This window comes from Camelus ferus, chromosome 14, assembly GCF_009834535.1.
Source record: "Camelus ferus isolate YT-003-E chromosome 14, BCGSAC_Cfer_1.0, whole genome shotgun sequence".
NCBI lineage: Eukaryota > Metazoa > Chordata > Mammalia > Artiodactyla > Camelidae > Camelus > Camelus ferus.
Genome location: NC_045709.1, coordinates 10,830,859 through 10,857,750, shown reverse-complemented (window position 1 = coordinate 10,857,750; position 26,892 = coordinate 10,830,859). Strand labels below are relative to the sequence as shown.

General features: G+C 37.4%; 1 protein-coding gene and 1 long non-coding RNA gene across 4 annotated transcripts in view; one reads left to right on the top strand and one right to left on the bottom strand.

The window, feature by feature from the left end:
* Window positions 1-18,189, top strand: part of LOC106728997 — a 66,197-nt gene extending 48,008 nt beyond the window's left edge. The window contains exons 4-6 of the long non-coding RNA XR_004325675.1: window positions 5,468-5,584; window positions 6,162-6,299; window positions 17,944-18,189. This is a non-coding gene — a long non-coding RNA (uncharacterized LOC106728997). The remainder of the gene's footprint in view (window positions 1-5,467; window positions 5,585-6,161; window positions 6,300-17,943) is intronic.
* FAM124A (family with sequence similarity 124 member A) overlaps window positions 1-26,892 on the bottom strand; it is a 72,029-nt gene that overhangs the window by 7,300 nt on the left and 37,837 nt on the right. The gene's annotated exons all lie outside the window — the stretch shown is intronic.

Sequence of the window (26,892 nt, the reverse complement as noted above, 5' to 3'; positions counted from 1 at the left end):
TGCTTGGAATGTCTTTTTCCATCCCTTCACTTTTAGTCTCTGTGTGTCCTTACATCTGACTTGACTGTCTTGTAGGCAGCATATGGATGCATCCTTTTTTTTTTTTTTAAATGCATTCAGCCACTCTGTCTTTTGCTTGGAGCATTCAGTCCATTTACATTTAAAGTGATTATTAATAGGTATGTAATTATTGTCATTTTGTTAATTATTTTCAGGCTGTTTTGTAATTCCTTTGTTCCTTCTTTTTTTTGTTCTCTTTCTTTGTAATTTGAACAGTCTGTTTTAACCTGATAACAACTCAAGTGTGAGAAAGCACTCTAAAGCTCTACGTTTTTCACATTTTGATGCCACAGTTTACACCTTTAATCTATGTAACCATTAATAAATTATTGTAATTAGTTATTTTACTACATTGTCTTTTAACCTTAATGCTAGTTTATAAGTGATTAACCCATCACATTTAAAACATTAGATTATATTGAATTTTACTATAAATTTACCTTTACCAATGAGATTCATACTTTCATGTTTTTGTTATTAATTAGCATCCTTTTGTTTCAGCTTAAAGTACCCTTAATATTTCTTGTAAGGTTGTTCTAGGGGTACTGAACTCCTTTAGTAATATAGATATATATTATATATATATCTATATTATATATAGATATAAAATATATTTCTACTGAAGTATAGTCAGTTTATAGTCAGTTGTGTGAGTAGTATTCCATTGTATAAATATACCACAGCTTCTTTATCCAGTTATCTGTTGATGGACATTTAGGTTGTTTCCATGTCTTGGCTATTGTAAATAGTGCTGCTATGCACATTGGGGTGCATATGTCTTTTTGAATTAAGGTTCCCTCTGGATATATGCCCAGGAGTGGGATTCCTGGGTCATAATTTAAGTCTATTTTTAGTCTTTTGAGGAATCTCCATGCTGTTTTCCACAGTGGCTGCACCAAACTACATTGCCAACAGTGGAGGAGGGTTCCCTTTTCTCCACAGCCTCTCCAGCATTTTTCATTTGTGGACTTTTTGAATGATGGCCATTCTGACTGGTGTGAGGTGATACCTCATTGTAGTTTTGATTTGCGTTTCTCTGATAATTAGCAATATTGAGCATTTGTTCATGTGCCTGTTGGCCATTTGTATGTCTTCATTGGAGAGTTGCTTCTTTAGGTCTGCCCATTTTTGGATTGGGTTTGTTTTGTTGTTGTTGTTAAGTTGTATGAGCTGTTTATATACTCTGGAAATTAAGCCCTTGTCAGTCTCATCTTTTGCAAAGATTTTCTCCCATTCTGTAGGCTGTCATTTTGTTTTGCTTATGGTTTCCTTTGCTGTACAAAAGCTTCTAAGTTTAATTAGGTCCCATTTGTTTATTTTTGCTTTTATTTATATTTCTTGGGTAGACTGCCCTAGGAGAATGCTGCTGAGGTTTATGTCAAATAATGTTTTGCCTATGTTTTCTTCTAAGAGTTTTATAGTGTCTTGTCTTATGTTTAAGTCTTTAAGCCATTTTGAGTTGATTTTTGTGTATGGTATGAGGAATATTCTAACTTCATTGATATACCTGCAGCTGTCCAGTTTTCCCAACAGCATTTGCTGAAGAGACTGTCTTTACTCCATTGTATATTCTTGCCTCCTTTTTGAACATTAGTTGACCAAAAGTTTGTGGGTTTATTTCTGAGCTCTCTATTCTGTTCCATTGATCCATGTCTGTTTTCATCCCAGGGACACAAGGATGGTTCAACATATGCAAATCAATCAATGTGATATACCACATCCACAAAAGAACAAAAACCACATGATCATCTCAATAGATGCAGAAAAAGCATTTGATAAAATTCAACACCTATTTATGATTTAAAAAAAAAAACTCTTACCAAAGTGGGTACAGAGGGAACATATCTCAACGTAATAAAAGCTATTTGTGACAAACCTACAGCCAACATAATATTCAACAGTGAAAAGCTGAAAGCCTTCCCACTAAAATCTGGAACAAGACAAGGATGCCCACTCTCACCACTTCTATTCAATGTAGTATTGGAAGTCCTAGGCATAGCAATCAGGTAAAAGAAATGGATCCAAAATGGAAGAGAAGTAAAATTGTCATTATGTGTGGATGACATGATAACTATACACAGAAAACCCTAAAGGCTCCACACAAAAATTACTAGAGCTAATAAAAGAATTCAGCAAGGTAGTAGGATACAAGATTAAGATACAGAAATCACTGGCATTTACACTAACAATGAAATATCAGAAAAGTAAAGTAAAGAAACCATCCCTTTTAAAATTGCATTCAGGAAAAATAAAATGCTTAGGAATAAATCTGACCAAGGAAGTCAAAGACTTATGTGGAGAACTACAAAACATTGACTAAGGAAATTAAAAATGACTTAAAGAAACGGAGAGATATCCAATGTTCTTGGATTAGAAGAATTAATATTATGAAAATGGCCATACTATACCCAAAGCAATCTACAGGTTTAATGTGATCCCTATCAAATTACCCATGACATTTTTCATAGAACTAGAACAAATAATCCTAAAATTTATATGGAATCACAAAAGACCCAGAATTCCCAAAGCATTACTGAAGAAAAAGAAAGAGGCTGGAGGAATAACCCTCCCAGACTTCAGACAATACTACAGAGCTGCAGTAATCAAAACAGCATGTTATCTGTACAAAAACAGACATATGGATCCTTTAGCTTTTGATAATCTGGAAGACCCATTATCTCTCCTTCAGTTATTTTTTTCTTCCAGTTTTATAGAGAAATAATTGAAATACATTATTGTATATGTCTAAGGTATATAGCAAAATGATTTGATTTATATATATCAATTCAGCTCTGAAGGACAGCTTTGCTGGGTAGACTATTCTTGTTTTGCAGTTTTTTTTTCTTTCAGCACTTTGTATCTATTTTGCTACTTCCTTCTGACCTGTAAAGTTTCTGCTGAAAAAATCTGCTGACAGTTTTACAAGGATTCCATTGTATGAGTTTTCCTCTTGTTGGTTTTAAGATTCTCGCCTTGTATTTAAGTTTTGACACTTTAACTATATGTAATATGTCTTAGTGAGGGTCTCTTTGGGTTCTTCTTCTTTGGAATTCTCTGGGATTCCTAGATCTAGATGTCTGTTTTCTTCCCCAGGATAAGAATATTTTCAGCCATTATTTCTTCAAATGAGTTTTCTGCCCCTTCCTCTCTTCTCCTTCTGGGTCCCTTATAATGCAAATGCTGGTCAGCTTGATGGTGTCCCATAAATCCCTTAAGCTACCTTCACTCTTTCATTGTTTCTTCTCCAATTTGATGAGTTCCAGTGATTTGTTTACTAATCCTTTTTCTGCTTCATCTAGTCTGTTGTTAAAACTCAAGTGTATTTTTCAGATCAGTTATTTCATTCCTCAGCTCTGTGACTTCCATTTGGTACTTACATGTTCTACATTTTGGAGTTCTCACTTTGTTCATTCAGTGTTCCCCTGAGCTCATGAACATCTTTATGACAATTATTTTGGACTCTTTATCAGGTAAGTCACTTACCTTTGTTTCATTAAGGTCTTTTTCTTAGATTTTATCTTGTTATTCCATTTGGAACATGTTCTTCTGTTCCTTCATTTTCTTTGGCTTTCTATGTTTGTGTCTATGCATCAGAGAAAACAGCTACGTTTCCCAGTCTGAAGTACTGGCCTCATGCAGTACATACAATTATTGTTCACCCCTGCCCTAGTTAGTTGTCTCTCAAATCTTTGTGTTTAAGAAGTCTGCTTTATTCTTAGTGGCTCCACGTACAGAAGGTGTTCCTAGACCTGTCAGTGTCCCAGAGGGGAGACCGAGACTGGGGCTCACTGGCAGCCAGAACCTCAGGCAGCAGCTGTTAAAGTATGCAAGATAGACCTCTTTTAGGGGAGTACTGGGAGATGGGTGTTTCTGTGCCAGGCCTTGGGTGTTAGCCAGTTAAGAACTGTTTTTTTGTTTGCTACTGTCCTGGTGAGCCTATGAACACAAGCCTCACTGGCCACCAGAGCCACGCTATCAAAGGCAGTGTCCTCAGGGTGGCAGCCACAAACGTCAGGGCAACAAGTATTTACACAAGCTCCTTTCTGGCGAAACTGGCAACTTGGGGGCAGGGAGAGGGAAAGTGTGAAGATGGAGAGCAAGACGACGACACTTGTTAGCTTCCCTGGTCTCTGGAGAGGACTGTCCTCCCTAATATGTATGTTAGCTGTGGCCTGTGGAGCAGGCTTCTAACCATGAACAGGCTTCTTGTATAGAAAGACTAGAGGCTTCAGTCTGTTGCCTCTCTGCTGGGCCCTGGGCTTAGACAGTTAGGAAGCCTTTTCTATTTGTTACAATCCTGTGGGGCCTGTGAATGTAAGCCCTCCTGTCCACCAGAGCCTGGTGACCAAGCGGTGTCCCCTGGGTGGCAGCTGCTAAAAGCAGGGCATGAAATGAGCAGACAGGGTTCTTTCTGGGAGCTAACAGTGACCTGGAGCAGGGAGAGTACGAAGATGGCACTGGCTTGGCTTTGTTTTGGAGACTATTTTGGTAGGTCCCTGGTTATATGGTAAGTTAGATGTCTGCCCCTCAGCTGCCTGGTTGTTGGCTGCCTCTGCTCTGGGCCCTGGGGTGAGTGATTCTGTGTAAACCCTTTAAGAACTGTTTCCCAGATCACTGTAGCCCTCTCGGGCTTGTCCATGAGACAAGCCCTGATGGCTTTCAAAGCTAGATGTTCTCAAAGGTAGAGGTACCTGTCTCTCAGGCGCAGGCCTTAAAAGTTGGGATTCAAACCCTTTGCTCCAAAGGGAGAGGCTTGGAGTTGAGAGTCCTCCAGACTGTGGGGCACTGTGTGAGGTTCATGGTGACATTGTCTCAGCCTCTCCTACCCACCTTGGAGAAGTTGCTCAGCTAGTTTTTGGGTTTCCTTCAGAAGAAACTGTTCCATATGTAGCTTTAGATTTGGTGTCCATGGGAGGAGGTGAGTTCAGAATCCTCCTGTGTCACCATCTTGAAGCAGAACCCTGGGTTGTCTTTTTTGAATGGTTAGTAGAAAGAGAGGAGGACTTACAGGAAAAAGGCAAGATCACTCTAAAAGTAAACAAAGCTTGTGCACATTTTGTCAAATCAGTGACATTTCTAGGTAGGAAGTTTGAAAAGTCTGAAAGGGATTCTGGCCATACAGGATGGTGGTTTAAGCTGGACAGTCATTTGTCCATTCTTTTCCTCTTTGCTGTCATGGAAGTATAAGATTTTCTGAAGAATCATCAGAGCAACATACTAATTCCATTCCTCATAGAATGAAAGACAGGGTAATACAGAATATAAGTAAAGTCCTTCTCCAGAATTGGCAAAATGGTAGCAAAGTGATAACAGTCCACCTGGACTGGCTTTCCACCAATAGTTACACACCATACACACCTCTCTGAGTAATCTTTCTAAATACAAACCTGACTATGTTCCTTGGCAGAAGACTCACTAGCAAGCTTTACAAGACCTTGGCTACTCCTTCAAGCTTTGTGTCTTTCTGGAATTGTACCCTGGATGCTCCAGCCACTTGGAACTACCATGCTTCCCAACAAACCAGGTTGGCTTATATCTCTATGGCCTCATGCTGTTCCCAACAACTGTCTGCCTAGAGAATACCTGCCCAGCTTCAGAGACCAAGCGTGAGGTGATGCTGTGAGGTCTCATTTGACCACATCCCCTCCTTTGTGAACAAAATGCACTCCTTTCTCTTGGGCATATAACTAGGAGTCAAATTGCTGGGGCACACGGTGAGAAACTTTTAGTTTCAGTAGGTACTTCCAAACTGATTGTATCAATGTATAATTCTACAAGGAATTTCTCCCAGGAATGTATAGTATTTTAGTTGTTTCACATCCTTGCCAATATTTAGTTGTAATAGTATTTCATCATGCTATTAATTGGCATTTGCCATATGACTAACAATATTACCTTTTATGTTTTTGGCCATTTGACCATCTCTTTAATGAAGTACCTACTCTTTGTATGTATTCTGGATTCAATTCGTTTCTTGGATAGTCTGTGGCTTATACCAGTAAGAGAGTAAATTGATCTTTTGATGAGCAGAAGGAGCAGAAGTTTTTCATTCTTTGTAACAATTTTTAATATTTCTTTCTTTCTATTATTTTTCTTTTAAGACTGGTACTCACTGTGCTGTGTTTTAAGAAATATTTGCTACTTCATCTAGCAGCCATTCTGAACCAGAAGGTGGAGGACAGAATGAAAATAAACTCAGATCCCTGAGGACTGTAGGCTAACATGTACAGAAGACAGAGGTAAGTATCTGTCTTTATTAAGACACTATTTTTTTAAGCCTCTGTTGTACCTGAGCTGACAAATCACAACAAACAAGAGACATTCTGCAGAAATGTACATTTATGTACTTAAAGCAATCAGGTTTATATATGGCATTTAGGAGCTGGGTTGATTGACCTCAAGCACATATACTTATGTAAGTAAACAAATATTCATATTTGCATAATAGGCACTCAATAACTTTCTTCTAAAAAAGTACAAACACATATGAGATAAAATATATATCTTCTAAAATTGCTTATGATCAAGGGAATTTTAAGGTACTTATATATGTATATACACATATATAAGTCTATATATATACATAATAAATCATAAGTACCAGTAGCTATTTGGTTTTGATGGGAAAAAATGATGAGGGGACTTTCGTATTATGGGAAAGCAGTAGCAATATCTAATGATAAAGAGAAAATTTTCAAGTCAACACATATCTGAGGGGGTGCCTCAGGGAGCAGCCTTGTTTAATAGCAGTAGGAATCTTGGGGAGATGTGGCAAGCAGCACAGAAGATGCTAAAAAAAAAAAAAGGACTGTGAACATCCAGAACTGTTAGGACACAGCCAGGCTCCTGAGCTGATACATATTAAAAAACTATTTGAGGAACAGTGGAGAAAAACCAAGGTCATAAATCTGAGAATTAGGAGCTGAAACTGACAGATTAAATGACAGAATCTGTGAAACTGAAAAATACCATTCATGAAACTAACACTAAATTGTGTATCATGCCCAAATGCAAAGTTTTCTCTTTGTGTAAGTTCTGAATTTCCCTCGAATATTTATTTTTCAGTATGATCTAAGAATTACCCTGCCATTGGCTGTAAAACACAGGGGTAGATTGAATTTTTATATCAACAAAGGAGCATCAGAATTTGATTAAGTATCAGTGATTTAAGAAATCTCAAAAGAGAAATATTCCTTGGCCACAGTTTAATGAGCAGATCTTAGAAGTAGCTGATTGAAATGATTAGTAACAACTTAAGCAAGAATCTCATTGAAGCTCAGTAATATTTGCATTATAGGAGTCCCAGAAAGAGGACAGAGAGAAAGGACCTGAGAAAAGTTTTGGAGAGATAATAACTGAAAACTTCCCCAACTCGGGAAAGGAAACAGTCACCTATGCCCAGGAAGTACAGAGAGTTCCACACAGAATCAACTCAGAGGAACACACCGAAGTACATAGTCATCAAATTGACAAAAATTAAGGATAAAGAGAAAATATTAAAATTAACAAGAGAAAAGCAAATAACATACAAGGGAACTCCCATAAGGTTATCAGCTGATTTGATACAGAAACTCTTCAGGCCAGAAGGGAGTGGCGCGATATATTTAAAGTGATGAAAAGGAAGAATTTACAACCAAGAATACTCTATCAGCAAGGTTCTCATTCAGATTTGATGGAGAAATCAAAAGCTTCACAGATAAAAGCTAAAAGAATTCAGCAACACCAAACCAGCTTTACAACAAATGTTAAAGGACCTTCTCTAGTTATCAAACCATAAGGAAACAGAAGAAAGAGGAAAAAAGAAAAAAGACCTACAAAAGACTGCTTTGGCTGTTCGGGGTCTTCTGTGGTTCCTTATAAATTTTGGCATTGTTTGTTCTAGTTCTGTGAGGAATGTGGCGAGGGGTTGCATTGGATCTGTGGATTGCTTTGGTAGTGTGGCCATTTTGATTGTGTGCTCTTGGATTGGAAGAATCAACACTATGTTTTTCTGTTTCTTTGTGTCGTTTCTGTTTTCAGAGTACAGGTAACCACCTTGGTTAGGTTTATTTCTAGGTATTGTTTTTAATGCAATGGAAATGTTTATGCCAGTGATAAAATTCTGGTTTTTGAAGTGGGAAAAAAAGTGAATGAAGGGCTGCAAATGGCAAAATATCCTTCTTTCTTATGGGTGAGTTGTATTCCATTACACATACATGCTGCATCTTTATCTATTCATCTGTTGGTGTGCTTCTGTGTCTTGGCAATTGTAAATAGTGTTGCTGTTAATAGCAAGGTGTGTGTATCTTTTTGAATTCTTATTTTGTGGTTGGCTCTGCTCCTTTGATAACTAAGTTTAAAAAGCTAAAGCTCTAAACATTCTTAGAAACAATGAACAGTACACATATATAAATTAAAAATAATATGCAGTAAAAAAAAGTTAGTTTCTGGCATATAGTATGGATGGACTTGGAGGGCATTATGCTAAATGAAATATCACTTATATGTGGAATCTAGAAAAATACAACTAACTAATGAATATAACAGAAAAGAAACAGACTCACAGATGAAGAGAAAGAACTAGTGGTTACCAGTGGGGAGAGGGAAGGGGCAAGATGGCGGATTAAGATGTACAAACATGTATTGTACAACATGGGGAATATAGCCAATATTTTATAACTATAAATTGTGAATCATATTGTATACCTGTAACATAGATTGTACATCAACTATACTTCAATTTAAAAAATGATGATACTGTAAAAAAAAAAATCCCATTTTTTAAATTAGAATGAAAGAGTGAAGAAAGCATATATGAATAGTAAGACATGATCAAAAGAAACAGTAGCCTTACTTTGGGAGTCCCAGAAGGAGAACAGAGGGGACAAAGGGACAGAACTCTTATTCAAAGAAATATTGGCTAAAAATTTCTCAAATCTTAGAGAGATGGCCATCCAGGTATAGGAAACTCAAAAGATCCTACCCAAAAAGAGCCTCACTGAGACTATATAATCTAAGTCAGAATCTTGAAAGCAGCAAGAGAAAAAAAAAAAAAAACAAAAAACACCACATACAGGGAATCCTGAGAAGGCTTTATAGTTCTCAGCAGAAACCTTGCAGGCCAGGAGTGCTCAAAGAAACAAATTTATCCAAGAATACTTAACCCAGCAAAGCTGCCCTTCAAAAATAAAGGAGAGATAAAGACTTTCCCAAACAAAAGTTAAGGGAATTTATCACCACTAGACTTGCCTTACAAGAAATGCTAAAGGAAGTTCTTCAAGCTGAAACAAAAGGATGCTAACTATTAACATGAAAACATATTAGAGTATAAAATTTATTGGTAAATACTCTAATACTTCAATGGTGGTGTGTAAATAACTTTGAAATCTAGCAATAGGTTAAATGACAAAAGTGTTAATAACTATAGCTACAATATTGTTAATGAACACTAATAAAAATGTAAATTGGGACACCAACATAAACGGGTGAACTTTCTTATGTAATTGAAGTTATCAGGTTAAAATGGATGGTTATCACTATCTGGTGTATTGTGAAAGCCTCATAGTAACCACAGGGCAAAAACCAGTAATAGATACACAATGATGAAGAGAAAAGAAAGCAAACTACTACTACTACAAAAAAAAAAAAAATCATTAATCACAAAGAAAGACAGCAAGAGGAACAAAGAAATGAAGGAAATACAAAAAAATCAGAAAGCAATTAACAATGGCCATTAGTAAGTCCTTAGCTATCAATAATTAATATAAATGGCCTAAATTATTCAATTAAAAGATAGACTGGCTGAATGGATAAAAAAAATAAGACTCCTCTATATGCTGCCTACAAAGACTCAAGCATTAAGGACATTCACAAACTGTCACGAGAGTCATTATGTAATGATAAAGGGGTCAACTAGAGAGAGATAATTATAAACATACACACATCCAATATTGAAGCACCTAAGAATATTAACCATTAACAGATCTGAAAGGAAAAACAGACAGTAATGCAGTAATAGCAGGGGACTTCAATACACCACTTTAAACAATGGATAGCCCATCCAGACAGAAAATCAATAAAGAAATAATGGATTCAGATGCCACTTTAGGTCCATTTGTTTTAACAGAATATTTCATCCAACAATAGCAGAGCATACATTCTTCTCAAGCACACACAAAACATTCCCCAGAATACATCACACGACAGGTCACACAGCCCCTATCTTAGGAAATTTAAGAAAGTTGAAATCATACCAAGTGTCTTTTCTGGCCACAATGCTTTGAAACTAGAAAACAGTAACAGGAGGAAAGCTGGAAAAATTCATAAATATGTAGGGATTAAATAACATGAAAAACTAATGAATCAAAAAGAAAGCAAAATAAATATGAAAGCACAACATATAATCTAGGGTGCCCAAAAATAAACCCACAAACTTTTGGTCAAAAAAGGAGGCAAGAACATACAATGGAGTAAAGACAGTTTCTTCAACAAATGGTGTTAGGAAAACTGGACAGCTGCATGTAAATCAATGAAGTTAGAACACTCCCTCACACCATACACAAAAAATAAACTCAAAATGCCTTAAACATAAGACACTATAATAAACTTCTTAGAAGAAAACACAGGCAAAACATTATCCAATATAAACCTCAGCAGTGTTCTCTGGGGGCAGTCTACCCAAGCAATAGAAATAAAAGCAAAAATAAACTTAGAAGCTTCTGCACAGCAAAGGAAACCATAAACAAAGCAAAACGACAGCCTACAGAATGGGAGAAAATCTTTGCAAAAGATGAGACTGACATGGGCTTAAATTCCAGAATATATAAACATCTCATCTCATACGACTTAATAAGAAAAAAAAAAAACAACCCGATCCAAAAATGGGCAGAAGACCTAACTAAACAAGCAATTCTCCAATGAAGACTTAAAAATGATCAAGAGGCACATGAAAAAAATGCTCAATATCGCTAATTATCAGAGAAATGCAAATCAAAACTACAAGGAGGTATCACCTCACACCAGTCAGAATGGCCATCATTTGAAAGTCCACAAACGGTAAGCGCTGGAGAGGCTGTGGAGAGAAGGGAACCCTCCTACACTGTTGGTGGGAATGTAGTCTGGTGCAGCCATTATGGAAAATGGTATGGAGATTCCTCAAAAGACTAGGAATAGACTTACCATATGATCCAGCAATCCCACTCCTGGGCATATATCCAGAGGGAACTCTAATGCAAAAAGATACATGCACCCCAATGTTCACAGCAGCACTATATACAATAGCTAAGACATGGAAACAACCTAAATGTCCGTCGACAGATGACTGGATAAAGAAGCTGTGGTATATTTATACAATGGAATACTACTCAGCCATAAAAAACAATAAAACAATGTCATTTGCAGCAACATGGATGGACCTGGAGAATGTTATTCTAAGTGAAGTAAGCCAGAAAGAGAAAGAAAGATACCATATTATATCACTTATATGTAGAACCTAAAAAAAAAGAAACGAACTTATTTACAAAACAGAAACAGACTTACAGACATAGAAAACAAACTTACGGTTACCAGGTGGGGGAAGAGAGTGGGAAGGGATAAATTGGGAGTTTGAAATTTGTAGATATTAACTAAAACATATAAAATAGATAAACAACAAGTTTCTACTGTATAACACAGGGAACTACATTCAATTATCTTGTAGTAACTTATGGTGATAAAAATATCAAAATGAATATATGTATGTTCCTACATGACTGAAGCATTGTGCTGTACACCAGAGACTGACACATTATAACCTGACTATACTTCAGTAAAATATATATTTAAAAAAAAAACCTAGGGGATGCTGCAAAGGCAGTTCTAAGAGGGAAGTTTATAGTGACAAACCTCACTTTACATCTTAATGAACTAGAAAAAGAAATTAAACCCACATTTAGCAGAAGGAAGTAACAAAGATCAGAGCAGTAATAAATGATATAGAGACTGAAAAGATAATAGAAAGATCAGAGGACTCAAAAGTCAGAAATGAAGGAGATATTAAAATGGATATCACAAGCACAAAAAACTACTATGCAAAATTAAGTACCAATAAATTGGACAACCTAGAAGAAATGGACAAATTCCTAGAAACATGCAACCTATCAGGAGTGAATCATGAACAAACTGAAAATCTGAACAAACTGATTACTAATAAGGAGATTGAACTAGTAATCAAAAACTTCCCAACAAACAAAAGTCCAGGACCAGATTCTACCAAACATTTAAGGAAGAATCAATGCCAATCCTTAAACTCTTTCAAAAAAATAGAAAAGGAAGGAACACTTCAAATTCCTTTTATGAAGCCAGCATAACCCTGATATCAAAACTAGACAAGGGCATCAGAAGAAAAGAAAATCACAGGCCAATATCCCTGATGAACATGGAAGAATAATTTCTTAACAAAATATTAGCAAGCTGATTCAAAAATACATGAAAAGTAGCAAACACCACTATCAAGTGGGATTTATTTATTCCAGGGATATAAGAATGATTTTGCAACATTTGCAAATCAATCAGCATGACACACTGTATTAATAAAATGAGGATAAAAATCATATGATCATCTCAATAGATGAATAAAAAGCATTTGATAAAATACAACATCCATTTGTGATAACTCTCAAGGAGGTGGATATAAAGGGCACATACCTCAACACAATAAAGGCTATATCTGATAAGACCCTACTAACATCATACTCAGTGGTGAGAAGCTGAAAGCTTTTAAGATCGTGTGCAAACAAGGATAGCCACTCTTACCCAAAACAGTATTGGAAGTTCTGGCCACAGCAATTAATTAAGCAAGAAACAGAAATAAAAGGCATCCAAATCAAAAAGTTAAACTGTCACTATTTGCTGATGACATATTATAATAATGAAAACCTTAAAGATGCCATTGAAAAACCCTGTTAGAACTAATACATTCAGTAAAGTTGCAGAATACAAAATCAATATACAATAATGAAATATCTATCAGAAGGAGAAATTAAGAAAACAATCCAATTTGTATTTGATTCAAGAAGAATACCTAGGAATAAATTTAACCAAGAAGGTGAAAGATCTGTACACCAAAAACAAGATATTGATGAAAAAAATTAAAGATACAAATAAATGGAGAGATATTCTATATCCTGGATTGGAAGAATATTGTGAAAATGTCCATACTACCCAAAGCAATCTACAGATTCAGTGCAATCCCTATCAAAATTTCAATGACATTTTTCCCAGAAATAGAACAATCTTAAAAATTGTATGGAACCACCAAATATTGTTAATATCCAAAGCAATCTTGAGAAAGGAGAACAAAAAAGAATCATGCCTCCTGATTTCAAACTGTATTACAAAGCTATAGTAAAAAAGTATGCTTTTTTGAAAAACAGACACATAGGCCAGTAGAACAGAATAGAAAGCCCATAATTGACCATATATGTGTTGGTTTATGACAAAGGAGCCAAGTATATACAAAGGGGAAAGTACAGTCTCTTCAGTAAATGGTGTTGAGAAAATTGAACAGTCACATGCAAAAGGATGAAACTGGACTACTATCTTACACACAAAAGGAACTCAAAATGGATTAAAAACCTGAACATAAAACTTGAAACTGTGTAACTCCTAGAAAGAAACATAGGTGATAAGCTTCTTAGGATTTGTCTTGGTGAAGATAATCTGGATTTGACACCAAAAGCAAAAACAACAAAAAGAAGTGAGAATATGTCAAACTAAAATCTTTTGCAAGCAAAGTAAACTATCAACAAAATGAAAATGCAACCTACCAAATGGGAGAAAATATTTGCAAATCATATATCTAACAAAAGGTCAATTACCCAACATATATAAAGAACTCATATAACTCAATAGCAAAAAAAAAAAAATCCTATTAAATAATAAGTAGAGTATCTGAATAGATATTTTTCTAAAGAAGGCATACTGATGGCCAACAAGGACAAAAAAGTTGCTCAACATCACTAATAATTGGGAAATGCAAATTAAACCCACAATGAGATATCGCCTCACACCTGTTAAAATGGCTACTGTCAAACAGACAAGAAGTAACAGTTTTGGGGAAGATACAGAGAAAAGGGAACCCTTGTGCACTGTTGCTGGGAATGTAAATTGGTGCAGCCACTATGGAAAACAGTATGGAGGTTTCTCAAAAAATTAAAAATGGAACTATCATATGATCTAGCAATTTCTTTTGGGTACTCAGCAAATGGAAGTAAAAACTAACTGGAAAAGATATCTTCATGCCCATGTTCACTGCAGCATTGTTTACAATAGCCAAGACATGGAAGGAACCAAAGCGCCCATCAATAGATGAATGGATAAAGATTTGGTATATGTGTACACACACACACACACACACACACACACACACACACACACACACACACACACAAAATGGAGTATTACTCAGCCATAAAAAATAAGGAAATTTTGCCATTTGTGACAACTTGGATGGGACCTTGTGGGCATTATGTTAAGTGAAATAAGCCAGAGAGAGAAAGACATACCATGTGATCTCCCTTATATGTGGAATCTAAAAAACAAACAAATATAAATAAGGGGAAAAAAAAAAAGCAAAACAAGCTCATGGATACAGAGAACAGTGTAGTTGCCAGAGGCAAGTGTGAGGGCATAAGTGAAATGGCTGAAATAGGTCCAAACTTATAAAATTTCAGTTATAACAGAAGTAATCCTGGGGATGTAATGTACAACATGGTGACTATAGTTAATAATATTGTATATATCAGAGTTGCTTAGAGAGGAGGTCTTAAAAATTCTCATCAAAAGAAAAAAAATTTGTAACATGATGAACGTTAACTAGACTCATTATGATCATTTTGCAATATACAAATGTCGAATTATTAGGTTGTATACCTGAAATAATTATCTTATGTCAATCAGACCTCAATTAAAAAAACCCTAAAGATGCCACTAAAAAAACCTGTTAGAACAAGTAAATGAATATAGTAAAGTTTCAGGATACAAAATCAACATACAGAAATCACTTGCTATTCTAGACACTAACAATGAATTCACTGAAAGAGAAATTAAGAAAGCAATTCCATTTACAGCAGCACTATAAACAATAAAATACTTAGGAAAAAATTAACCAAGGAGGTGAAAGATCTGTATACTGAAAACTAACATGTTGATCAAAGAGACTGAAGCAAACACAAATAAATGGAAAGATATTCCATGTTCCTAGATAGGAACACTATTGTAGAAATGTCTAGTACCCAATGTGATCTACAGATCTAATACAATCACAACCAAAATTCCAATGTCGTTTTTCACAGAAATTTAGAAAACTACCCTAAAATATGTTTGGAACCATTAAAGACCCTGAATAGCAAAAGTAATCCTGAGAAAGGACAAAGCTGGAGGCATCACAATACCTCATTTAAACTATATTGAAAGCTATAGTAATCTATATGTTTTTATGGTATGGCACAAAAACATTCCTGTGGAAAAGAATGGAGAGCCCAGAGATAAATCCATGCATATACATTCTACTAGGACTTGACAAAGAAGCCAAGAATACTCAATGGAAAAAGACAGCCTCTCCAATAAATGGCGCTGGAAAAATTGGATATTCACTTGGAAAAGAATGAAACTAGATCCCTATCTTACCCTACTCAAAAAAATTAACTCAAAATGGATTCAAGACTTAAACGTAAACCTGAAACTATTAAACTCCTAGAACAAATGTAAGAAGGAAGCCCTCTGACATAGATCTTTGCAATGATTTTTTGGATATGGCCTCTAAACCATGAACAACAAAATAAAAAACAAGTGGGGTTACTTCAAACTAAAAAGTTTCTGCACAGCAATAGAAACTATCAACAAAAGGAAAAGACAGCCTATAGAATAGGAGAAAATATTTGCAAATCACATATCTGATAAGGGGTTAATAAAAACTAATTACGTACCTAACAGTAAAAACAAAAACCAACCCAAATAATCCAATTAATTGATTTAAAAATGGGCAAAGGACTTGAATAGACATTTTCCCAAAGCAGATACCCAAATGGCCACCAGGTGTATGAGAAGGTGCTCAACACCACTAATCACTGGGAAATGAAAATCAAACCCACAATGGGATATCACCTCCTGCCTGTTACAAAGGCTGTCATCAAAAAGACGAGAGAGAAATGCTGATGAAGATATGAAGAAAAGGGAACCCTTGTGTGCTACTGGTGGGGATATAAATTGATGCAGCCACTATGGAAAACATTTTGTAGGTTACTCAGAAAATTACAGAAAGAACTACCATATGATCTAGCAACTCCACTTCTGGGAACACATTAAAAGGAAAAGAAATCACTATGTCACAATCACTGTGTGGTAGCATTATTTATCACAGCCAAGACACAGGAACACTGTAAGTATCCATTAGGAGATAAAGAAAACGTGGTATATATTGTCAGCCATGAGAACGAAGGAAATCTTCCCATCTTAGACAACATGGATGGACTCTGAAGGCATTATGCTAAGTAAAATAAGTCAGATAGAGAAAGACAAATATCACTTATATGTGGAGTCATACTGAACTTGTAAAAAGTGAGCGCAGCATGGCGGTTACTGGGCGTTGGGAGTAGGGGAATTGGAGAAATGTTAAGGGGACAAACTTGTAACTAGTGGACAAATAAATTCTGAAGATCCAGTGTACATCAAAGTGATTATAGTCAACAATACTGTATTATAAACTTTAAAACTGCAAAGACACTAGATCCTAACTATCCTCTACACACACAAAAATAACTGAGACATGGTAAAGGTTTTAGCTAATGCTACTGCAGTAATCATATTGCCATACGTAAATGTGATCAAAGCGACACATTGTGCACCTGAAACTTACAAAGGTTATATATGAATTATATCTTAGTAAAACATAATTTTTAAAAATCCCATTTTTGCTTTATTTGAGCATTAATCAAGAGAAAGGGTATTTTTGTTTCGAATGATCCAGATAATTGTTTCAGTTCTTCCTTTTAATTTCTGGTACACAGGGGGTATAATGCTGGCCTATGGGACTGAACTTGAATGAATCGCTGTATTGTAGTCAGAGGATTATTCATTTAAGTAAACACACACACACACACTTGGGAACCTGATTGATACCTTAGAGATTTAGTTTAACTCAAGTTTTCTCAATTCAGCACAACTGGCATTTTGGATCAGATAGTTCTTTGCTGTAGGAGGCTGTCCTGCGCATTGTAGGATGTTCAGTACATACCTGCCCTTTGCCCCACAGATGCCAGTAGCATCCCTCTCCTCCCCTCTACACTGAGGCAACCAAAAATGCCTCCAGACATTGCCAAATGTTCCCAGGCATGGGAGGGGTGCAGAAACGCCCCTGGTTGAGAACCACTGCTTTTGTTCTATGGAAACATAATGCCCTTAAATGAACTCTGCATCAAAATTCTATGGGAATGCCTCCTCATTTTTAAAATCAGATTTTAATTTTTTCTAAACTGATATGTAGAACAAGTTTTAAAAACAAGGTACAGTTGACCTTTGAACAACACGGGTTTGAACTGCATGGGTCCACTTATATGTGGATATATTTCCATAGTAAATACTACAGTGCTGCATGGCATAAATACAGAGGAACCATGGATACAGAGGGTCGACTGTAAGTTATACATGGATTAACCACCGTGTTGTTCAAGGGTCAACTGTAGTTCTACAAAGCTTATGATAGTGGGCGGAAAAGTTCTACTCTGACCCCTGAGTCTTATTCCTAGAGCAGTGCTATTCCATAAAACTTCCTGCAATGATTGAAATGTTCTGTATCTGTGCTGTCAGGTATGGAAGCCACTAGCCTGTGAGTTTCCCCCTATCTCCCCCCATCTCCTGCCTGGACAGGTATTAGGAGCCCAGCTGCCTGTGTTCTTGAAGCTGGTCAGGGAGAGTGTTGGGCTGGAGGGACTGCCGTCAAGGATAAAGAATTGCATCTCTTCCTCCTGGGTTCACTCTAGCACCTCCTCGGGTCTTGGTCTGCTGGTCCACCTTCCAGAGAATAAGCTTCAGTCTTCTGATGGATCAAGGAAGAGGTGGCTGATTGGGGGTTCAACTGCTCTGTGTGTGTGTTCCAATAAAAATTTATTTACAAAAACAAGCAGCAGGCCAGATTTGTGGTCTTTGGTTTGCTGATACCTGTCAACTGCTTTTTAACTAACTTTAGATCAGTTTTCCAGTTTTAACCACCCACTCACCTAGGCACAAACACTGTGCATGCACTCTGCCCCACCTCCCTTTAGCTTGGTCATCTCTCCCCTGCCCCGTCCTCAAGGCCCTGACAGCAGCGGGCCTGGGGTCTTGGCCAATCAGTGACTCAGGATGATGAGGATAAGAGGCTATCAATAGGTCCCTAGTTCATGAAGGCAGAAGGGAGTATGGTCTGGGGACCCTCAAATCTTGTAGGAAGCAAAGGGGAGGTGGCCTCCCAAAGATAACATATTGACCTGACATACCCCCAGCCCTCTTATTTGGAGGCGGGGGTGGAAGGAGTTCCAATTCTAGTGAAATGAGTCACTTGGCATGCCTGGTAGAAGGAAATGCCCAGTCTCACAGTTGGAGCTTCTCTGAACTTCAAGTGTAGAGTACTCATCACCTTTGTTTTTCTGCCTGGATTCCAATCACTAATTCCAGGATAATTGCACACCCATCACCACTGTCTGGCATAAAAAATAAAAAATGAATTATCAAAACTCAAAGGCAATGCTATTGCAAGGCTGAGCTAGCTGCCCCTATCAGGTAAGGAACTCCACTTAAAATAAGGCAACACCAATGAGGCATGTCTAGGGAACATCTTTAAAGCCAGTGGACTTGGCCATGGTTACATTACTGCCAGACCACTGGTCCTCTCCCTCGTGGCTGCTCTCAACTTCAGCTCCCAACACCGTCATCAGGGCAGGGAACACACATTCACTGTGCCAGAACAAACACTGGCAAAGAGTTCTCGAGACCAAGGCTGTCATGAAATCATGCCAAGAGAAGAAGTGAGCTCAGAGTTGATTGTATTAGGCAGGCCAACAGTGTGCAATTCTGGCTACATGTGAGAGAGTCACCTAGGAAACTTTAAAAAACACCCCCCTCTAGAGCAACTGAAACAGAGTCTCCAGGGTAGGTCCAAGGCATGCACTGAAAAACATCCCAGGTGACTTTAATGTCCAGCCAGAACTGGGACCACTGTTTTAAGCCAGCGTGCTGATTTTCCCTTCTGCCTAGCTTTATTTCTCTGCTGTCTGGGGCCCGTAACCATTTTTATGGCTACTGAGAGTGATTCTGACTGATTTGATAGTATACATTCTCATGACTATACACTCTTCAAACTTTACAAACCCATTTTCTTACTTTCTGTGAAGTAAACTCTTGCAACCTTCCAGTTCCAAAAATCTGTGCTTCTGAAAACGAAGACCCATAAAATCGTGCCTTGTAGAACTTGCACTAAGAAGGCTGGTGGGAAAGGCAGAGCCGGCCCAGAGGAATATTCTTTTCTCTTTGTCTTGCCCCTCATTGTGTTAATTAGATTAGCACTCACTTTTCTCCCTCGTTTCATGCAATTATTTTGGCTAAAGGACAATGAACTTGTCCTTTCCATTAACCTTCGTCTGGAAAATGATACGGATAATGGAAATTCCGAAGAATGAGTTTCCACGACCGCGTTTCCCTCTCAGTGATTTTTTTAATTTGTTCTTATCAGCAAATCTGTTTTATAACAACCAAACTTGCTTTTTAAGCCTTGAATCCTCATCATTTCCAACCATTGCTGTGCTTCACATAAGCTTCCTCTTGCAGCGTTATCTGTTAATTCACTTAAAACAGAGAACTACTGAATATCTTTGTAACGCTTAGGCCAGAAACACAAGGCTGCCTACATCAGAAGAGATCAACTAACTGCCCCACAGAACAAAGACCCAGGCCGAACAAAAGCTCTGTCTAGCCTTCCCCAGAATACACGGACGTCACTGTCGTTGCAGACTCTAAAGAGCAAAGATGGATCTAATCTTTTCCATAAATCTGCCTCACTGAGAAAAATGTTGCTTGCTGAGATTAGTCTTGTAATAACAATGCCTCTGTTCAGCAAATAGAATTTAGGACAGTGCCTCCAAGGTTCGGGAGTTAACAAGAAGCATGCCAGGGATATGTCAAGAACTCACTACGTCTATTATTCGCAAAGCAGCAGTATTCATTGTGTCCTTAGGAGTTTTCCTGGCCAGAATTATGTGTGGGCTTTCTTGAGTGAAAAACATTAAACCAAAAAAAGAATCTAGTCTTTGAATTGCTCACTATTCAAGACACAGATGCAGAAACAGAAGGATCTAAAGATGGGACAATTTGATAGATGTGCAAAGAATATGTCAGTTAAGTAAGCATGTTCACTGAAGATAAGAGGGGATGCAAGAATCATCCTGTGTTGTAAAGGAGGAGTCATTTCAGGCTCGCTTGTTCAGATAAGGAAACAACCTGACTACAGTCATTGGCCATCTGCCTGAAGAAGCACCAGCCACTCTAACCTGCTGGGATATCAGGGCTGGAGGACGAATATGGGTCTGCGATCACTGCTCAGCTGGGCTCACTCCGGAGATACAGAGGATTGTTAAGAGGATGGGCTAGATCCCCATTTCCAGGTGATCTGGGAGAGCCCTGAGTAAACAGGGCATCTTCCAGAACACCATGAGTGAGAGTGGCCCCCAGAAGCGTCTCACTGGTCCCAAAATTCACCCAGTTCAGTAGCTGGGTCCTTGGACTTTCTTCTGTCTTGGGGACCAGCCCTGGCTGTACCTGAACTAGTTCTGGCTGGTATTAAACTAACGTTAAATGACATGATAGTCACTCAGTTAAAATTCTAGAGTATCAGTGTAGCTTTACTGACCTGCTGCTGTGCACAGAAAAATATCTAAAAGCTACTTTTGGAAAATTAATATCCAACTAATTAAGGTTATCCATTTCAAGCCCCCGATTTTCAAAAACTTAATAATTTGAATTCAACTCCTAAATCTTATTACTTTACTAATAAATCTAGCAAATGTTAATAATTAACATGTATTTTTAAAAGGGCTCTTACAGCTTAATTAACTAATTTCCTTTAATATCTTAAACTATATTTATACATTTAACATATTGATTTTCTTTTTAAGTAGCTCGTAGTATGATTAATAAACAAAACCTTTTAAGTATTTAAATGACTCTTGTAAATCTAATCAATTCAACACAGAAGTGTTGAATATTAAATCCTCTTAAATGTTTCAATGTTACAAACTTACTAAAACTTTACTCTTTTACCCTTCAACTTAAAACTACAAATTTGAATCACATCTAAGTTACAATTCAAATGGAATCACATTATTCTCTTCTTCTAATAGACCGAATTCTCTAAAACAAACAATGCTTAAAATACCAAACATAAACAAATTATTTCTGAACCTAACACAAAAATTTTTAGTATTATAGGCTTTGTTTACTTTGTTATTCCTATATTTAATCCTAATTTTTTTTCTGATTAAGACATAAATATCCACTAAGTAGATAACTACGTCATTCCAAGTAATTTGGCCTTGCTTTTCTAGCTGACTCAGGTCGCTTGTGGATGGCTGTTTTGGCCGGGAAGTGTCCCAACCCAGAGGGACAAGTAGGGTTGATAAAACGGATTTCAGAAGTTAAAGAGGTTATTCACATGGTCCTGGATTTAAGTCAAATCATTATCTTATTTCTCTCTACGAACAGACTTCTGCATCCTCCCCTCCGGTTGTGGCTAACTTCCATCCCTGCTTCATTAGCCCTGCAAGTCTTTGCTTCCCTTAAAAGACATTTACATGTCACCCTATTGAACTTCCATCTCTTAAGGCTTTGCTGCTTCTGCAGGCCTCAGATAACCAGGTGTTCTTGGGTTCAGGGAAGAGAGGGGCCCGTCCAGCCTGGAAATCCCAGCTATTTGAAATGTCCTATGTGATCTGCTGTTAAAGTGACCCCAAAGCAGCTGGGCAACTGAAGAGACAACTATCAACATCATTAGACTAGGGGATCTTAGAATAGAATTTCATGTCCTGGCTTCCAGGGCCCTCCCACATGGCCTCCTCTTGTGACCACTCATTGGCCCTCCCAGGTCCCAGCTGGGCGTGTTCATGTCACATGATCTTGCTCCCACTACTAAGTGATGGAGCCAAGAGTGGACACCGGACCAAAGGGAAACAAGCAAATCACTGGGCTGAACACCTGGATTCTCTCCTGAACACACACATTGGTGGTCACACCAATGGCACAGCAGGAGTCTGCAGTTTTGTCTAACAGAAAAAGTATTAGTTCTGACCATTTCCTCTGGTGAAAAGAGGTTAAAGACCTACTTTTTATAGCACTAGGAGAAGGTTGTAAAATTGTTTTTTTATTCAACAGTGCCCACGCCCTGGAAGCTTCCTCCTTGGTCCTGTTTACTGTTTCTTCAACTGTCCCCATTGACCCTTCCTACAGCCCTTTCAAAAGATGGTGGTCAAAACTGAATTTTGTCCTATGCGACTGAATGCATTACTCTTTTGGTTGTCAGGGACAGCACTCATCTCATACTATTTATAAGGGACATTTAGTATAAGACTACTGAGGAGACACAACTGCAGAAGTGCAGCGAGCCACAGGAACAAGCAGAGCTAAGGAGTTATACACAGTAAGGCACATTCTTCGTTGTCTCTGGCCTTTTCTTGTAGGTCAGGACCACTCCTCTCTCTCATGGCAGGGTGACTTTCTCCACTTGGTGGAAAACACAGCTGCTAACCAATCCCAAGCTTTACATGCTAGAGCTTCAGCCACTTGGAGGGAGACCAACTTTTCTTCCCCAGTCAATACCAGTTCCCTATTGCCATCAATGACATCAGCACACTGATAGGCTAGGTTTGTCAGCTTCAACCAGGAGGCAGGATCGGGTCATTCTAACATGGTACTTCACCTGTATTTGTATGAATAGGGAAGGGGCTCTCAACAAAGGAATACTGGGAGGGGAACACCTCACTTGGCCAAAATGTGGAGATGACCAGTGCTGAACATTATAGAAGGGCATCTTAACACTTACACTTCAGATAATTGCTCTGATGGTTAGACATCAGGCTTTCTCTTAAACAACTAAATTATATTTCTCACTTACATTACTTAAATGTCTTTTGTATCAGAAAAGGAGAACATTAAAGAATCTTATTCATATGAAAGCTAGGTGACAAATAAGACTGCAAAAGCTTATTTCTTGAAAATTTGTAGCAAGTGAACAGGTAGCTAATAGCCTAATGATTTAGGTGTGATTTCAGCTTGCGGTTTTAGGTATTTTCTTTGCTTCTCATTTTCAAGAAGATATCCTTCTCTTCCGATGTCCAAGGGAGAAAAATCTATTTGCAGTTCCTGACAACAACTATTTCAGGTAAGTAATACATTAATTTCAGACTAAAATGACATTCATTTTGGAATCTTCAGAATCATATACATATATTGTTAATTGCATGTGGAACATTCTCAATGACAGATCATACGTTAGGCCACAAAACAAGTCTTAATAATTTTAAGAAGACTGATATATCAACATCTTTTCCAACCACAATGGTATAAAACTAGAAATCAATTACAAGAAGAAAACAGGAAAATTCACAAAATATGTGGAGATTAAACATCATGCTACTGAGCAACCAATGGGTCAAAGAAGAAATCAAAATAAAAATTTGCTTGGGATAAATAAAAATACAACATACCAAAACTTAGGAATATAGCAAAAGCAGTTCTAAGAGGAAAGTTCAAAGTAATAAATGCCTAATCAAGAAACAAGAAAAGTCTCAAATAAACAGCTTCACTTTACACTTCAAGGAAGTAGAAAAACAAGAACAGATGAAACCCAAAGTTAGCAGAAAGAAGGAAATAACAAAGATTAGACCAGAAATAAATGAACCAGAGACTAAAAAAGACAGCAGAAAAGATCAACAAAGTTAAGAGCTGGGTTTTTGAAAGATAAAGAAAATTGACAACCTTTATTTAGACCCACAAAGATAAAAAGACAGTGGACTTAAATAAATAAAAACAAATGGAAGAGGAAAAATTAAAATGGATAACACAAAAATACAGAGGACCATAAAAGACAGCTATAAATAATTAGATGCCAAGAAATTGGACAACCCAGAAGAAATGGATAAATTCCTAGGAATATACAACCTACAAAGATTGAATTATGAAGAAATACAAAATCTCAGACATATTACTAATAAGGAGATTGAATCAGTAATCAAAAACCTCTCAACACAATCCCTATACAAGTTCCAATAGCATTTTTCATAGAAATAGAACAAACACTCCTAAAATTTGTATGGAATCACAGAAGACCCAAATAGCCAAAGCAATCTTGTGATAGAACAAAGCTGGAGGTATCACAACTCCTGATTTAAAACTATATTACAAAGCTACAGTAATCAGAACAGTATGGTATTGCCATAAAAACAGAGACACAGATCAACAGAATGGAAAGCCCAGAAATAAACCCACCCAATTATGGTCAATTTATTTATGACAAAGGAGCCAAGAATATACAATGGGGAAAGGGCAAGCTCTTCAATAAATGGCACTGAAAAAACTGGACAATCACATGCAAAAGAAGAAAACTGAACCACCATCTTACACCATGTACAAAATGAACTCCAAATGGGTTGAAGATTTGAATGTAAGACCTGAAACCATAGAATTCCTAGAAGAAAACATAGGCAGTAGGCTCTCAACATCAGTCTAGGCAATGATTTTTTGGATTTGACACCAAAAGCAAAGGCAACAAAAGCAAAAATAAAGGGGACCACATCAAACCAAAAGCTTTTGCACAGCAAAGGAAATCATCAACAAAATGAAAAGGCAACCTACCAAATGGGAGAACATATTTACAAGTCATGTATCTGATAAGGCATTAATTATCCAAAATATGTAAAGAACTCATATAACTCAACAGCAAAATAACCTAAAATAACAATAAAAATCTGATTAAAAAATGAGCAGAGGATCTAAATAGATATTTTTCCAATAATCATTAGGGAAATGCAAATCAGAACTGCAATGAGGTATCACCTCCCACCTGTAAAAATGGCTTTTATCAAATGGATAAGAAATTACAAGTGTTGGTGAGGATACAAAAAGAAAACCCTTATGCACTATTGATGGGAATGTAAGTTGGTACAACCACTATAGAAAACAGTATGGAGATTCCTCAAAATATAAAAATAGAACTATCATGTGATCCAGAAATTTCTGCTGGGTATTTATCCAAAGGAAATGAAAACATTAAGTCAAAAAGATCCCTGTACTGCTATGCTCACTGCAGCATTACTGTAGCACAATAGCCAAGACATGGAACCAACCTAAATGTCCACTGATAAATGAATGGATGAACTACACACACACACACAAATGGAACGTTCCTGTATAAAGAGGTCTTGCCATTTGCGACATCATGGATGGACCATGACAGCGTTATGCTAAGTGAAATAAGCCAGAGAAAGACCAATACTTTATGATCTCACTTATACATGGAATCTAAAAAAAGTAAAATAAAAGCCCTAACTCATAGATACAGATAACAGATTGGTAGTTGCCAGAGGCAGGGGGGTGGGGGTGGCGGGGAGCAAAGTGGGTGAAGTTGGTCAAAATGTATAAAACCCCAGTTATTAAGTCAGTCAGCCATGGGGATGTAACGTGCTGCATAGTGACTGTAGTTAAATAACTGCATATATGAAAGTTGCTAAGAGAGTAGATCTTAAAAGTTCTCATCACAAGGAAAAATGTAGAAGTATGTATGGGGATGAATATTAGCTAGATTTATTGTGGTGATCATTTTGCAATATAGAAATATCATTATGTTGTACACCTGAAGCTAATATATTTTTTTTTGTCAATTATACCTCAATTAAAAAAACAAGGAAATAAACCAATATCACAGCTTCTGAAGTACAGAACTGAATAAACAAACACCTTAGTGCAGGTTCACGCCTCAGCCAAAAGCACATGAGGGTACCTGCGTTTTTATCACTCTAGATAATTTTGATGCAGTTGGTTCAGAAAATAAGTTCCTATACTCTTGAATAATGCAGAGCTTAGGGGCGCCCACCCTCTACACGGTCAAAAATCCACATCCTCTGTATCTGTGATTCCTCCCTACTGCCTGCCTGTGGTTTCCCTGTATCTGTGGTTCTGCATCCACAGATTCAACCAACCATGGATCGTGCTGTGCTGTAGGATTTACTATTGGAAAAAATCTGCATATAAGTAGACTTGTGCAGTCCTAACCCATGTTGTTCAAGGGTCAACTGTACACTTTTTGTATAATACATATGCAAAAGCAGAAGACTGCATTTGAAAACTAATCTGGTCATTTCTTCCAAAGGGAGTTTACCTCCATGTTTCTAGAAGTTTTGGTCTGTGTTACAGTGAATCTGGGCATGTGTGAAGACCTGTTGCTTGACTAAACTAATAACAGTGTTTTCACAAACAGAATTGCCTTGTATTGCAAGTTCTACAAAGCAGAAAGTCAGGCTGGAACACCTGGAAGCTGTGCAGCCCGGCAAAGCTCCAGCAGCGAGTCCAGCACCAGAGCTGATCAGCCACAGAGCAAAGCCCTCAGCATCCTCTGGCCAGGGAACTTGGGGTGTGGGTGAGTTTGAGTCAATACCACAAAGAGTCTTGCCCGGTTTGGAGCTGGTTTTCTGCTCAGCCCAGGCAAGGGGAATTAATTCATAGCCCAGACTACTTTTGCTGAGCATAGGTCCCAGCCCTGCCCAACCAGAAAGCCTTCCAGAACACCCTGGAAGCTGT